The sequence below is a fragment of the Gymnoscopelus microlampas genome (genome assembly GCF_963454915.1).
Source record: "Gymnoscopelus microlampas genome assembly, chromosome: 16".
Taxonomy (NCBI): domain Eukaryota; kingdom Metazoa; phylum Chordata; class Actinopteri; order Myctophiformes; family Myctophidae; genus Gymnoscopelus; species Gymnoscopelus microlampas.
In genome coordinates this window covers 22,014,781-22,032,493 of record NC_139953.1, presented here as the reverse complement: position 1 = coordinate 22,032,493, position 17,713 = coordinate 22,014,781, and positions in this window count along the sequence as shown.

Genomic DNA, 17,713 nt, shown 5'->3' with positions numbered 1-17,713 from the left:
CCTGTGCATGAAACCTGTTGTGATTGGTCAAAAAAGACAGCTTTGAGGATACAATGGAAGTCTCGAAATGCTCTGCATTAGGTCGTTACCAGGATTTTCTCCTCAGAGATGTCTGGGAACAAGGCTACCAAAATGCTTACAGAGATATTGGGCTTTTTTGGTAATCAGGCAGAGTCACTCTGCTAGACAAGTACAGTTATAGCTAAATCAGACAGTCATTTTACAGACTGCATGACAGGCTCAGTGCAAATTGTTACAACGTAGGCTTATATATGTAATGAATACAGATTTTGACCCATAGTGATCAAGCATCTCATAATCACTCCTAATCTTGCTGAAAGGTAAAATAAATGCGATATGTGGGAGCTGGGAGGTAGTAAAGAATCTTCCTTCCAATGGACAGTTTTCACAGTGACCATTTTGACAGGTAAACACAGTGGGTGTGTTTCATTTTGTGTTTCTGTGTGCCAGCGGGAAGCTAACTGTACAGGCGATGCCTTAGTGCTGGCATAGTGACACCTAAATGAAACACACCCACTGTTAATGTTATTAGCTTCAGCTGTGTTTACTTGTCTCAGACTGGCTGCTGTGAAAAGGGTCAATTCAATGCATGAGCAGGCTCTGGCATGTTGCACAGTTGTGAGAGGATTTTCCAGAAATTATTTATTTAGCAATAATTTAACAAGTGCTAAGGATAATAGGATTCCTGAGACTTTTTTGTCCCCTTTTTTTGGTCATGTTATCAAAGCGAAACATTTGGAATCTCCCTCTCCATCATACAGGAAGGGGGAAAAATCTTCAAGTATTCCTGACATCACCATGGGTGAGTACAACAGAAATGAACTCTCCCTTGCAGTCAGAACTGCTGAGTGCTTTAATCCTGAAAACTCTGAGATCATTTGTGTGCGTGCGTGCGTGCGTGTGCGTGTGTGTGTGTGTGTGTGTGTGTGGGGGGGGGGGGGGGGGGGGGTATGTTTCTGCAACACAGTGACGTTTGTAGCCTTTATGGCACCCCTTCAGGTGCCGCAGAGTTTTGGCTCTGCGTTGTTCTCAATGTGTGAGTCAAATTCCCTCCCGCAAACTTTGGAAGGCAATCGCAGTTGGAATGGATTATGAAAAATCAAAATGATACATGTTTACCACATGACTCTGAAATAATGTGCACCATTCCTCCCAAGATTAGGCTTACTGTGTAACATATCCCCTTCCATGGCCCTTCTCTTTATCATAGGGATCTAGCAAATAGCCTCAGCAACATTAGACTAAATCGATGCACCTCTTTCTGCAACTAGAGGTTCGGGCCGCTACGATGCCCTCACACCTATTGCACGACTGCCGATCCGACCGATATGCCCATGTTTACCAGTGAATTTGACCGTCTCACATGCAGAAAAAGTTAACTTATAATATCTACGGAGGAATTTGTTTAATGAAAGGTCAAAGTTCAAAGAAGTGTATTATGTGATGACTTGTGTACTTGATTGTGAAGTGAGATTTGTCCAATTTGGTGGGTTAAAATGTTACTATAGGTTTACCAGAGATAGACTATGATCTTATCACATGGTTTCCATGGCAACGGTGAATTTAGGATGTTTTGGGACGAAAAGTCATATCTTCTTTTGACTAATATTTTGTCATATAGGTCACTGGTTCTCAACGTTGGTTTGAGGGACCACCAGCAGTCTAAATGGACCGTTATGGGTCTGTAACTTTTTTATTAGACTCAGATAGTGTACAAAAGGTGTGTGTGTGTGTGTGTGTGTGTGTGTGTGTGTATATATATATATATATATATATATATATATATATATATATATATATATATATATATATATATATATAATATTTGACACTATTTGAGTCAAATAAAGCCTGAGGATTTTACAATGTAGAGTGGGGTGCCAGACTTCCAGTATAGTTCAGTAACTAAACATTTAGCAGAATGGTTACCGAGCAACACATAGCAGCATGTAGCCCCTTTCGGGACCCTGTTTACCTTTTTTGTATTTGGGAAGACGGTAACCAGGGTCCCTTGACGCTCAAAGCACTCTCTCTCATATTCGCGGGTACCACTGTCTCGTCTCGGGCTAATAGCTCGTCGCTTGGAAGTTGCAGAGATTTCTCAAAGGTACCAAAAAGAGCAATACTAAACCGCGGTTAATCTGCATTAATGCGCTCGGATCGGCGCTGCCGTTTAACATTTTTAATCATTTAGTAAAGCTAAATTTCCTCTCTCTCAAACAATGCTCCACTTCCCATGTCCCGCCTCCCCGCGGTGACTGACAAGCTGCGCGTCCTACGCATACCTCTATGGTCCTACGGTACTGCCTCTGATTGGCGAGCTCCTACATGCTTGCATGACAATCACAACGCGGGGAGGCGGGACATGGGAAGTGGAGCAGAGTGTGAGAGAGGAAATTTAGCTTTACTAAATGATTAAAAATGTTAAACGGCAGCGCCGATCCGAGCGCATTAATGCAGATTAACCGCGGTTTAGTATTGCTCTTTTTGGTACCTTTGAGAAATCTCTGCAACTTCCAAGCGACGAGCTATTAGCCCGAGACGAGACAGTGGTACCCGCGAATATGAGAGAGAGTGCTTTGAGCGTCAAGGGACCCTGGTTACCGTCTTCCCAAATACAAAAAAGGTAAACAGGGTCCCGAAAGGGGCTAAGCAGCATGCAGACAAATGGGGTTCACCTTTACCGTTTTTCATACTGGCATAGAACTGAGACAGAGCCTGCTTCAGCTCCATTTTGGTGATTGTTTTAAAATAAATAGCCAGATCTTTCTTGGCACACCATGTATGAAAAATGGACCACATAGTATTTTTAATGTTCAGGCTTTGTTCCTTCCTCTATCCATCCATGTCTTTCCACCACTCATCCACTTAGCCCATCCAGTAATTCACAACAAAATCTGACATTTCAAAACAATTAGCTTGGCACAGTAATACTGATGCAATACGGTCACAGATAATAATAATAAACTTTATTTGTATAGCACCTTTCATGACATGAAATGCAGCTCAAAGTGCTTTACCAGAGCAACAATACAATTACAGAAAAAGTAAAAAATAATTTAACAATAAAGTATAAAGCAACATTAGAATAATAGCAAAAAAGGCAGTGAATCAGGCAAAACAGTGAGGACATGAATAACAACGCAGAGATTTAAAAATCAACTAAAAGCAAGAGTGAAGAAATAGGTCTTGACTTGAGCTGTGCTTTAAAGCTATCCACAGAGGCTGCCTGTCTTAGGTGTAATGGGAGTTTATTCCACGCCGTCGGCCTGTGGAAGCAGAATGCTGCTTCACTGTGTTTTTTATATGTCATTGTAGGCACTTCTAGCTGGTCAACACTAGAAGACTTGAGGGGCGGTTTGGAACATAATATAGGCAGGCAGTCATAGAGGTAGGAAGGTGCCAGACCATTGAGAGCTTTATAAACAAGTAAAAGAATGTTAAAATCAATCCTAAAAACACCCGGAAGCTAATGTAGTGAAGCTAAAATTGGAGTAATTTTTAGTTTTAGTTAAAACTCTGGCTGCCACAAGTTAAAAAGTAATCTGTCCATTGTTTTCTTTGGCAGGGCAGAAAAATTGCAGTAATCAAGCCGAGAGAAAGGATTTTTGTAACCCATTTTTTCACCCAGTGCCAATTGCCTATGTAATCCTGGGCACTACACTCCCTCTGCCTGCTAGGGAGAGCCTAGAGCCGAGCTCATGCCTCCTTCAATGCATGAGAGCTAGCAAGCCGCTTCTTATCACCCGACAGGGGGGAGGTTCCCTGGTTAGACATAACGTGTGGAAGGAACACGTTATTCCAACCAGTTCTTTTACCCTCCATCAGGCGCCCCGGCTGACCAGGGGGAGGCAGTATAGAGACCAGGATTACTGCATGTTTTTGTGAGGGTACCTACCCTAGGAGACACGGGGAGAACATGCAAACTCCACACAAAGAGGCCCTTTCGCCAACCCCACCTAGGGTATGGGCACTAGGGGTTCATTTGTACAGTCAGGTTACCGAGTTTACTTACTATTGATTCTGTCTGCTCACTATAGAACCAATTATGAGAACTTCTGTCTTATCCTCATTTAGCTTGAGAAAGCTCTCACTCATCCAGCATTTGATGCTTGACAGACAGGTCAACAATGGGTCTAGAGCACAGGGGTCGTCTGGAGCTTTTACAAGTGCTGTTTCTGTGCTGTGACCTTTCCTGAAGCCAGATTGGAATTTGTTATGAACCTTATTGTTCTGTAGAAGCACATCCAATTGATGAAAGATATTTTTTTCTAAGACCTTGCCCAGAAAAGGCAGATTAGAAATAGGTCTATAATTACCCAGCACAGAGGGATCAAGGTTGTTTCTTGAGTAAGGGCCTATTAAACTGCAGCCGTTTTCAGTGGGTCTGGAAAGACGCCTGATTGTAGATTGCTGTTTACAATTTTTAGGATATCTCCAATCACACTGTCTAAAACCTCTTTAGAAAGGGGGTGGGGATTGCATCCAGTGAACAGGAGGATGATGGCATCTGCGATATGGTTTTGCGGAGTTCCTCTACATCAATTGCACAGAATGACAGGCTTCCCCTGGAGTGATCTACACTTTTACACCTGGCACCATTAGCCACATTTGCAGTTTGAGAGTTTGAGGTAGCAGCATCGTTCATAATACCAGCTTGAATGTTAAAAATGTTGTTATCAAAAAAGATGCAAACTCATTACACTTAGCTTTAGAAGCAGGGAGCGACTCCTTGTAGGACTGGGGGGGTTTAAAAGGCGTTAAATGGTAGAGAATAAGACTCTAGCATTTTTCTTGTTCTCATTAATAATGCCTGAGAAATATGCCTGCTTGCCTTGGCTTTGTTATAGGCAGTTGTTGACTTCTTAAAAATCTCTATAGTGAGTTAGTTTTTTCTCCAACCTCGCATAGCTCTACGACATTCTTTCTTCAGATGTGTTATAGAGTTACAATGTGGCTCAGCCATTCATAATCAAGGGCAATTAAATCAAGTGAATGGTATATGTATATGTGCAAGACTTTCTTCACAAAATGATTTCAGACATGTACTGTAGAGTAGGATAAAGCTTTCTTCACAAAATGATTTCAGATATTGAGGGCCCTAATTTGCGTGTCTTAAGTACCAGGTCTTATGAGTTAACTGAAAACCTGGAGGCGTGGCCAATGCTGTTTGGGCACTCAAAAAAGCCAAACAGCATTGGTCACGCCTCCAGGTCTTAAGTTGAGTCATATAAGACCTGGTACTGAAGACACGCAAAATAGGGCCCATAGAGTAGGATAACGCTTTCTTCACAAAATGATTTCAGACATGTTGAGTAGGATAACGCTTTCTTCACAAAAATATTTCAGACATATAGAGTAGGATAACGCTTTCTTCACAAAATGATTTCAGACATGTTGAGTAGGATAACGCTTTCTTCACAAAAATATTTCAGACATGTAGAGTAGGATAACAGAGTGGCAGAGTGGCATCCCTGCAAACAGATGCACACAACTCCCCACTGAATACCGATACAGTAGGTGTCTTGTCTTTTAGTCAGAATCTTTACTTACTGTCCGGTGCTTTGTCCTCTGATCCTTACCCTAACCGTCCTTCACACCAAACCCATGCCTAAATTAAAGTTAGGGTAAGTGGTATGTTTTGGTTAAAGCAAAACGTTTTTTTGTTTTGTTTTGTTAAAAGGTTAAAGAAAATCACTATTTTCTGATAGTAATCATTGCTATAGAGCGTTTGTTCAGTAATACATTTTCAGGTGGGTTGCACATTTTCAGCCAACCAGGAGAGAGTACCCATTTATCAGCTTAATTTTTATAGTGTTCGGGTTCCAATTTTGTTTGCTAATTTATTTGTGCCATCACTTCCAATTTAACTTGTTTGATCTGTATCCTGTTCTTTATCCTGATTCGATAAAATTGTTATCCCGACCTGAAAATGCATTTTCTGTTTAATAAAGAGCTCTTGTTACTGAACAAACACGCTATAGCAATGAGTACTGTCAGAATATAGTGCTATTTAACAAACACAAATTTTAACCAAAGAAAATCACCCCACCTTTAACCATACTGTTCCTTACCTTAGCTAAATTAGGAAAACTAATTAAAGGCTTGTGGGTGCACTAGGGAGGAAAACAATGTCATCTGTAATATGACGTATTCATTAGTCTACCCACTGCAGTACAGAAAAAAAATATATATATTGGCGTTACCAAGATGGCACCCAAGTGACCTGACTTCATTATTTTGAAGAGTAGTGTCCTCTTAAACACCACTACAAAATGAATGAAATTATCAGGCAAACAACTTGGTGACATAGATAAATCACCCGAGTCATCATTATTTCTCCCTGCTCTTACGAGCTCTCTGACACAGACCCTTAATCACATCTGTAATCTCTTTGTAGAGATATCGGTATGAGTTCCACTCCCTACTTAGTTAAAGAAGAACAGCAAAAACTTTGCATGCATGCTATACAAGCTTACTCTTAGATCCACTCCCAACAGTGATAATGGTCCAATCGTCCCTTGACACATTTCAATAATGCAAAAGCAGCCTGGATATACTGTAGCTCACCCTAATTGGGCCCAGGGATACATATTCAGAGGTCTTATATTCAGTATTCACATCCACCTCTCTCCCTCAGGTTACTTCTCTGTAATGCTGGGAATGAGGTCATTTATAAAAAATAAATAAGTCCGTAAGTTTCAAAAATGATTATCCCAAGGGGAGGTGGGATTGGGTTATTGCGCCCTATGAGCCAATCCAATATGGGAATGGCGTTGGCGTTATTATTTAACATGAATATGCAATAATTGATAGCCTATTAGAAACGTGAAGATGATGTGGTTAGCTAATATGATGTACTCATAAAACTTAGTTAACACAAGATTAGGTTTCAGGTCAGCAAAATGCTCTCTGGAAATGTTATTGTGGGCGACTAATATATTAGGCTTGGAGAGCTCCATTACAGCTATCCCTGTTTGCCTAGTTGTAATCAAGATTCAAGAAAATGTATTGTCATTGTTTACTGCTATACAAGACAAATGATACAACGAAATTATGATGGCACTCCCTGAATTTAAAAACAATACAATTTACTATTTTCAATAAGAGAAGTATCAAAATTGCAATCAAATGTGCAAAGTAAACAGTTTGCAGCATATTTAGCAGAAATATGGTAGAATGTTAACAAATGTAACAGTATGCATATAGGTATATTGCATGGTAGAGATTTCAGTTCACTCATTGCATTGGTTCTATCAGGACACGTTAAACAACTTAACCGCTTTGGAATAAAAAGCAGTTTTTCAGTAGAAGTCTGATCCAAGGACCCATAGAGTAAAGGTCTTCCCAGGGATAAGCGAGCATTAACTCGCGCTGCACGCATGGAGATAAACAGGACAACATGTTTCTCTATAATCTCTGAAAGGAAACCATTCCCACCAAATAATGACTGATCTCTTTATGTCTGTCCTCTATATTCCTCTGATCATCACTGTCTGTCTGCTCTCGCTATTATGTCTCTTTAGCTCCTGGTAAAATGGCAAAATAGAGCTGTCTCTGTGGTCTTCGCCCACCCTGTCAGCTGTCCACCCACAGAGCACCACAGCAATGTGGCTCATCATCCTTCATGCCTTCATGGATACCTGGGATGGGGGGAGGGGAGGCAGTTGTGGTACTTAATTTTTGTCCCTATATCCCTTCTTTTCCATTGGTGGAGCAACGCTGTGGCTGGCAAGCTAAATCCGTTCCACAGCTGTCTCCTTTGATCAAACACTTGGCATGCGGTGTCCAGACCTGGCGCACATGGTTTGGGTGCCTTGGCTGAGATCTGCCCCCCCCCCCTGGCTCACAGGAAGGACAGGGAACAGATGTACTGGAGGTGGGAAGCAGCCCTGGCACGTGGAGACAGAGGATGGAAGGGAGAGACAAAGAGGGATTGATACGAGGGGACGAGCCCTGGGGAAAAGTGGAAAAAGAAGCTAGACTCACACAATGGTGAATGGATTATATGCTGACATGGCAGTCCTACGTGTAAATCTTCTAAATTCTGAGTTTCATTGGCGTGGCAATAAACTATCCAGTCTTAATGGCTCCCTTGCAACACTAATTTGATAAAGTTCACTGTACTCAGAGGACTCAATATTCTCCAGAATATGCTGACCACAGACAGTAAGATAGCATTTGCTACATCATTAGCTCTCTCTATGACAATTAATTTCTAGCAGCTGAAAGCTAGGCGGTTCCCATGCTAAACCTCCTGGATTAAGGCTCCATTGTAAGCCCTCTTGTGCACTTGTCCCATAGCATCAGCATTATTGCTCTTGAAAGTGTGTGTGTGTGTGTGTGTGTGTGTGTGTGTGTGTGTGTGTGTGTGTGTGTGTGTGTGTGTGTGTGTGTGTGTGTGTGTGTGTGTGTGTGTGTGTGTGTGTGTGTGTGTGTGTGTGTGTGTGTGTGTGTGTGTTAAGATAACCTCTTAAGATATATCACTTTAATGTACTTCATTTACAGCCAAAGCCTTATGACGAAGTGAGTGCAGGCTGAGCATGGCTGCCAGCAATACTACACCACAGCCCCCCCATTTCTCATTGCTCATTGCTTAATGACTCACTTGTTTAAGCATCCTTCACTTTTGATGATTTTCTCTTTCTTATTTCCCCCCCCCATGTTTGACTCTTAATGACCCCTCATTTCCATGCTTCCCATTGTTGTCTCTTTGTCACTCTTGTGTTATGGTGCCCTCACCACCCCACATCCAAATTCACTCCTCATGCCAAACATTTATAGTCATGGCTGTCATCCCCATATTTATTACCCATCTTTACTTTAGAGTCATCTTACGCACGCACGCACGCACGCACGCACGCACGCACGCACGCACGCACGCACGCACGCACGCACACAGAGTACACTTTTTTTTTACTCCTGTCTTATTATTACATTCCCCTCCCTCTATTTCTGTCTGTCTGTCTGCCTGGTACCGATGTACCAGAAGTTTTAACACCTTTTTGACCTGTTCCCAGTTCCACCACCACTCCTGTTTCCACAACCTATAATGCCCGGCCTGGGCCCACACCTACAATGAAGAGGGGTAAAAAAAAAAAAAAAGAAATCAGTGTGTCAGAATGGGTATGCTGAGTGTTAGTCAATACCTTGCCAGTTTCATTACATTATGGTCCATTACTTTGCAGTCAGGTCATTGCCATTGTTAGTTGTGTTGCTTAGAGCCTCACCAATAGCCTTGCCAGCATGATCCAATCAGGAATGTTGTAAACAAAGAGGCAACCAGGCCAAAATGGAATTGGTTATCTTTTGTATGGGTTTTGCAAGAATAGTTGATTTGATTTCCTTCAGTATTTGATGGTGGTCTTCGATATGGAGGTTATTTCTTTCCTCACGTGTAAATGGTGCTGCTGGCAAGCCTGGACACTTTTTGCATAATGGAAAATCCGAGCATAGTTTTGCCCATTGTCATAAAATGCAGGGGAGCATGACACCTTTTTTATTATTTTCATAAAGAGACTGCCAGTGTCTGCCAGTGGAAAAGGTTTATCACACATCAGCGTAACACTGTCATACACAGCCACATTCAGCAGTGTGTTCCCTGCAGGTGTGTGAATGAAGCATGAATGAAGGCTTATTGTCTGTGTTGCCAATAGCTTCCCTCTATATTAAGTCAGGGGCATCTCCATAGGTATGACATTATAATATTTTTCTGACAAACAGGATGTTGAAGGGATAGTTCACCCTCAAAATGACTTTTTTTCTATCGATTAGTCACTCCATGGAGACTTGAATTCATGGACATTTTTTAGTTTTTGTCGCATTCCTAAGCCAATAATTTGATGACCGGCAGCGGTTCCGGAAGGAGACACAAAGAGTCTCCTTTGTATCTCCTACCAGAATCAAATTATTGGCTTAGGAATGCGACAAAAACTAAAAAAAACTAAACTAAAACTAAAGAATATCCATGAATAAAGGTCTCTATGGGGTGACTAATCGATAGAAAAAAAGTCATGATCATGGCTTAAAATAGCATCTTCTATTCAGCAGGAAGAATGAAGGGAAACGGTAGACATTAGAGAGAAAAAATATATAATGGAAGAAGTCAACGAGGAAGAGAATGAAGAGTTTAGATTTTCGAGTTTTAGATTAGCTTACTGTACAGCGGTGAGGACTAAAAATATAATTCTCAAGCTGAGAATTGACAGCAACCAACATAGTCGTAATGAATCCAACGGTGAATGAATGAATACTTCAATCACTCATACTCTCAGCTTTGTAATAAGTGACAGAGACAGACACACACTTCAGTTTTTAATAATAAGGGAAAGTTCCTTTGAATTATCTCATCCTGAATACAGAAGCTAGTGTAATCCATCATCACCTTTCATTGTTTTTACTTTCTCTGATTGCCTCTTGTGGACACGTCTGTCTGAACATTAACTGTCATTAATCAGTGGTGTAGCTGTCTATGACTTAAAGCATGTGCCATCTGAGTTCCTCTTATCGTTATTGCTTTTGTTCTTTTAACTTTTCCCCCCACATTTGACACTTTGGTCTAAGTTTATTTCCTGTTGCAGTGTTTGTGATATCAGTAGCTGACAGGAAATAAACTTCCCAAGCTGTTCCCTAGCAACGCATTTCCACTGACAAGGTCTATTGCTTCCCCATCTTCTTCTCCACCGATATTCTCCTTTCTTCTTTTCTTTTCTTGTGTCCTTTTCTCTTGTACATACAGTATCAGGCCTTCAGAAATTGACATTTTTGCCAGAGATTGAGAATGGTGTGTCCGTCTCACTCTCCCTGCCAGTGTTTTCCCCCATGCAAGGGGGAAATAAAATTAATGACCTAGATACCAGTCACCGTGGTTTTCATAGACAATATAACTTCATGAGATAGAGTATACAGTATCTCTTTCCTCCACTTTGCACTTACACCGTTGGTTGTCTTAGGGTAGCATTCTGAATTTTAAATATCAAATATGCTGTTGTGTTGTGTGGTCCTTTTGCCCTGGGACAGTTTAAGTCTGCATCAATATCATTACTCATTCACCACAAAAGACCAGAGGGGTTTGTCCTGCACCCTATTTAAGAAGCCAAATAAATGTGAATGTCAATTTTTGTCCTGGGAGCATTTTTCTATTAAGATCATAGTACAGGCGGCTGTACAGAAGGCTGATATCACTATGTTATGTTATTAAGTACTGTACATTTTTATATAAAAGTTCCAACAAACTGTTGTATACGATATACACCTGTTCTACTTTTTATAGTAGTGCGTGCGTGCGTGCGTGTGAATAGTAGGTATACTAGAGTAAAAGAACAAGGTCAGGATTAGAGCCTTCAAAAGAAAATGCTAATCTCCATGATAGCATCCACATAGCATTTACCCTCTTGTTCTTGTTAGTATTCTATTATTTATGGCAGGCAACAGTTGTCATGGAAAATGATGGCCCACTTTTCCTTCTTAATTACTAAGGATAGTGTGTTATGGGAAAGCTGAAACATTTTGGCTTTGCTTACTCATTGTTTGGGTCCTTCGGTGAGATGAGACCTTATTACTTTTTTTCCGAGTATAGTCCCGGGGTAAGGGCCTTACCCCCCCCCTGTAGTTTTAATTAGTACTATAAGAGTTCTCTGAGGTACAGATTATGGTAGGGAAAGCAGGTTATCTATTCACAAAAGGAGGGATGGTGAGACACTTGTTTGTTACTAAACCCATTAGTGAACAATAGAAGATATGCACTGGCATGGTCTCCTGTAAACATTATGCTGACGGGGGAACAATCCAAAGTGCTGAAGTGGAGCATACAACTAAATATAACAATGCCCTGTTTACTGGTAGGTGTTCCGCAATTTGACCCTACAGTAGTGAGTGCATCTGTGCCTTGTAATAAGCGTGTATTTGCATGTGTGCAAAAGTTAAGTGTACATTAGCCTATGTCCCCAACCAGGGCCTAACATTTCTTACCATTCTGATACATCCACATTTTGGCGGTTGTGGAGTAGTTCTTCTTCTTCCTCCTCATCTTCATCTGAACCAGATTCAGGTTCAAACATATACTGTATGGCTGTATTTGTCCAATTTGTCCTCCCTCTGCCATTTTGTAAACAAATGGGCAGAACCATGGGCAGTCCTTTAGTGATAAGGGGGAGGGACTAGGACAGGTGGGTGGTCTTATAGGAGGAGGCGGAGGGACTGGATTAGATGGGTGGTGCTGAGTGAAACCAGGTATACTTAATGAACTGGTGGGTGTGTCTACATAAAAACAACATTTTAACACTTACTGTACACTTTTCTTTTTTGAAAGAAATCCTTACATAATACTAATACCTTATGATCAGGTTTTAGGGTTGAAAAATATCATGGCATCTTTAATACCACCATGGTTAACAGGGGCATTGCTTGGGCATGCTTTCTGATGAATAGTATGAGTTAGGTTTTAGTAAGGCCTGCTTTTCAAATTCAAAATCAAATGCATATATTGCATATGGTAAATAGCACTGGGTCATATATTATTTAAGATTCAAGATTATTTATCTGGGGATACATACTTTCTATGCAGGCACTTGAGTTTCCTGAATAATGGACCAGCTGCAGTAGCATGGAGTCAGATCAGTCTCAAAATTAATGAATGCACACACAAGGATTCAGAAATGTATTTCAGTATGTACATGACATGTATATACTGTATACATGTAAAAAGAAAATGTATTATCTCTTGTTTTAAATATAATGCAAAATGAATCCACAAATGTATGTATCTAAAAGTATTTGCAATTTTCATCAAAAACCCAAATATATTTCCTTCAAATCTAATGAAGTAATTCTGGTTTGTTGTTCATTCCCCGACTCTCCAAATTCATTGTAAGGATTTAACCATGTTCATTTAGCAAAGATTAGTGGAACTGGTGTTGCCAAGTTCAGTTTAGCTTTGTCTAGATCCTGTTGGGCAGTTGATTGTTCAACGCCAGTGTGCCCTGTATTTCACCTGCTTTAACCTCTACTTCATTTGGTATCAATACAGTACATCAGTTTGCAGGGCAATACCCATTGCACAGGTCACGCATTGCACAAAGACAGTTGAGATTAGGCATTAGTTTAAGGATGGTTAAGGTATTTAATCCAGTTTAGAGATGGTCAAGTTTAGGATTGGTGTGGTTAAGTTTGGGGTGAGGACCTGGGAGAGGAGTTAACTGAGATTGTGATTCATTCGGCTTTCAGCCTGCATGCTGACATAGTCGTTCTAATGCCTACTTGCTTTGTATGGCTTTGTTGTTGACATGCTTGTTTGTGTGTTTGCATACACGTTACAGTTATCATTCTTGGGTGCCTCTGTTGTCTGTGGGATATGTTTGTGTTCGGTTTTGGAACTAACAATTGAAAGCACCATCTGTTTCAGAGATTTCCATCTCACATCATCTGTGAAGCAGTCAGAAAATGGCGGAAGAACTATTGATGCCTGCCAATCAATAGTTCTTCAAGGCATTATCTAGCAGAGATCAAAGACCAAAGCCTAGCCACCATACCAGGCACCCCCTGCAAACAACTCTTGACTGTGTATTTACTCCATACCCCCAGGATTACCAATACCAGATACTATGTAAGCTGTGACATATCCTCTTTTTATTGTCTCCGCCAGGCCGAAAGGCATGGCGAGAGAGTATGTTTTGCCCCCTGTCCGTCCGTCCGTCCGTCCGTCCGTCCGTCCGTCCGTGTGTCTGTGTGTGTGTCCGTCCTTCTGTCTGTGACCAGCTAATCTCTGCCACTGTTGGCCCGGTCGCTGTGAAACTGTGCACACACACTCCCTGGATGCCACAGCAGAACCTCTGCCCAACATTTTTCAGATCAGCCTGTCATAGCGCCACCATGAGGCCAACTTTTGCAAAACAATTTTTTTGCTATTACTCCTACAGATTTTGTCCAAAAAACACGCGAATCGGTACACAGTATCTCTATAGCCATGTGATCAACACGGATCTGTCAGATTTTCCATATTCCATCATGACTGGCTAAAATTGGCTTCCAAAGTTTGCAGGATTGGTTCATTTTGAACAAAATGCCTAAAATTATGAACGCAGCATGCTATTTCCGTGAAATTTTCCACAGAGATTCCAACTTGGCCCAGGAAGAAATGCCACTTGAAAACGTTCACATCAGCCTCATGGTGGCGCTATAACAAGCCAATTCACGTTTTTAGCTATAACTGCACCAATCTGTGTGAAACTTTGCACGCACACTCCCTAGAGGCCAATGAAAAACATTTGCCCTGCATTTTTCACATATGACTTTTAGAGTGCCACCAGGAGGCTGAGTTTTGTAAAACCCATTTTTGCTCTTACTCCTTCAGATTCTGTCCAAAAATCACGCAAATCGGTACACAGTATCTCTATAGTCATATGATCAAGATAGATGTGTCCGATATTTCATATTCCATCCTACTTGGCTAACATTGACTTCCGAAGTTTGCAGGATAGGTCCCTTTTGAACAAAATTCCTCAAATCATGAACGCAGTGTGCGATTTCCGTGAAATTTTGCACACACATTCCCACTAGGCCGAGGAAGAAATGCCACCCTTTTCACATTGGCCTGTTATAGCGCCACCAGCAGGTCTAATTTAGCAAATCACATTTTTGGAACAAAATGCCTCACATCATGAATGCAGTGTCCGATTGTCGTGCAAGGCCTAAGAAGAAATTGCATCCTTTTCACATTGGCCTATTATAGCGCCACCAGGAGGCCACAATAATCTACCTGACCTGGCGGAGACTTGTGCTCCGAGGAGCACTTTTTCTAGTTGTAGATGTTTTGGCACTGAGATCCTGTCTTAAAACATCAGGTATTGTTTCAACGGAGAGATCAGATATGTATTTCTTGAAGGGGCTTATGAAACACATTTTCGATTATGTAATTATCAAGTAATGAAGCAAATCAGGGGGCTAAATGACCATAAAGGTTAATCATTTCTTCATTAGCTTAGCTATAAATAGGTCAGATGTTGTGGACTTTCGGATTTTATGAGATGTCCAAGTGTGTTTCATTTTCTAGTATCAACTGTGCAATGATATGAGACTAATGGATCTGTTAAATATGTGCGTTAACAAGAGTTGTCTGTTAAAGGTTAATTGCTGTTTGATTGTGAATTATCAATGGTGCAGCAGGAATAGGTGCTCGTATTGGTTTCAAAGTCAGGACGCATATTATTTCCATGACCTCCAGACAGTGTATATGTGTGCAAGAAAATTCTCATTGAAATTATGTAGTGTGTCTATGCATGAGCCCGAGTCTCATTTTCTCTGCACCCTGCTTACCATGCAGCCTTCGTGCCTGTGTTCTAACATAGAGTAAATGGTTGCTGGTGAATTAGATCTCGGGAGTCTTATTGGGAAACAGTGCTGCAATTTCCTAATGGTCCATATCCATCCACAACATTAACTCTCTCTCGCTCTCTCTCTCTCTCTCTCTCTCTCCCCCCCCCTCCCCCCCCCCCCTCCCCCCCCCCCGCTTTGAGAATTGTCTCTTTTACCCTGTGGACTTTAATGAGGTATACGACTTTGTGCTGCTGAAACTTTCTCTTCTTCCCTTTTTCTTTAGTCTGCCACACAAACATTAAGACATTCTATTGTTTTTGTTTTTTAAAGTGCTCCATATACTGTACGTATGAGGCCATATTGTGATTGAAATGGTTTATAAGTTGATCTGTTTGCTAAAACAACCTCCTGTGAGCCTGGGAGATGAGAAGGGGAGTGGGAGTGAGGTGAAGTCAAGGAGCTGAATCGTAGGCTTTAGAAGAGATGAATTATAAGAGAATGCAAGCACAACGTCAACTTGTTTTAATATTTTCTTACCGGGTGCATGGTCTAAGAAAGTTCCTTTACAATTAGAGGTAATATTAACACTCACGGAAATTCCCTTTAGGCACTTGTATTTAGTTGGCACGAAAGTGTACAGAGAACCAAAGGCTTTGGTACAAAGCCTTCCTCAACGTTACACAATATCTAAACGGAAATGTCCCTTATTGTGTCCATAGGTGAGGCACCTTGAGACTTTAGAAGTGATGGACTATTCCTCATTTTGTGATATTGTGTTGTGTGGTCAGTTGCTTGAATGCGGCTGTAAAACTGTGAGTGAAATACGTTTTTCACATTGCTAAGCCTGGTTTGGATGACAACCTATTTAGTTGACAGGTAGGTTGAGTGAAAGGTAAAGTAGAAAAAGGCTGTAATGATAGCAATATGTCAGCCCCATCTCACACATTGTAACATTACACACAGACTATTGTTTTAAAATCTCGAAACCAATTCCTTCCTACAAAAAAACAACAATGGTAAACGTGGCTGCCCTCAGAGATCCCAGTCTCCATTAAATCCTTACAGTATGTGTGTGGGGTGTCATCCTTGTAATCCCAGCCAATGTATCCATTGTGTGAGATCATCCCTCACTTATACCAGAACAGTGGTTCTCAATTTTCATGTCAAGGACCCCCAAATTGAAATCTGGGCATGCACGGACCCCCATCTGAAAACATTTTGTGCCAGGGAATGGGACCCCCGTACAAGATTTGTGATGTTACAATGTTTCCTAAAATATGTACTTTTTGGGGGGAATATAGCAGATCTCCAAGCTCACAACATGGCGCATTGCGATGCGTTGTGAACGTGTAGATCGGCTATATTCCCCCAAAACATTACATATTTTTAAATATTTTTGGAAACATTGTTACATCACAAATCTTGTATGGGGGTCCCTGGCACAAAATGTTTTCCGATGGGGAAAATCGGAAAACATGCCCAGATTTCAATTTGGGGGTCCTTGACATGCCATCCATTCAATATGTCCAGCGGCGAACACTGATCCATGCAAATCCAGCCAAGACAGAATAGAATGGTAGTTGTCCCTGACATTCTGGGATGGTGTGAATGTTTTTTGTTTGGGTGGGTGGGGGGCACTGATAATGCTATTCTGTCCAGCAATCCCCTGATCCCTTCATTGCAGTTTGTGGGAGAGAATGGAACATTTCCCTCCAAAACAATAGCAGCCCACTGAGTCCAGGGAAAAGAAAACAGGCACACACACACACACACACACACACACACACACACACACACACACACACACACACACACACACACACACACACACACACACACACACACACACACACACACACACACACACACACACACACTCATGTACATTTTAATCTCTTATCAAGCCAAGAGATCATTTGTATAACATACTTATTTGTATAGCACACTGTGTGTGCACAGCATATCATGCTTTTGTTCATCATGGCAGTGCATAAAGTGACTGTCTGTGTTAGTGCACTGGTTTCCTTTTCCAGCCAGTGGCACAGATAGCCCAGGCGTTTCGGGCCAGAATCGTGCACTTTACGATACAAGCATGAAATTTGGCACACAGTTAGAGCATGCCATAAGGAACATTTTTGGCTATAGGGCCATCGCAGATTTGTCCTGTGGTAACCATGGCAGCCATTTTCCAAAATGGCCTCCATCTGCTGTTATTTTACCAATAACTCCGGTGCTAGACCACCTAGGATGTTGATTCTGGTGACTAATCCTACATTCTCAAGTATGAGGAATACAGTGGTACTATTTAGAATTGTGCTGTGGTAACCATGGCAGCCATCTTTCAAAATGGCCACCACCTGCTGTCATTTTACCAATAACT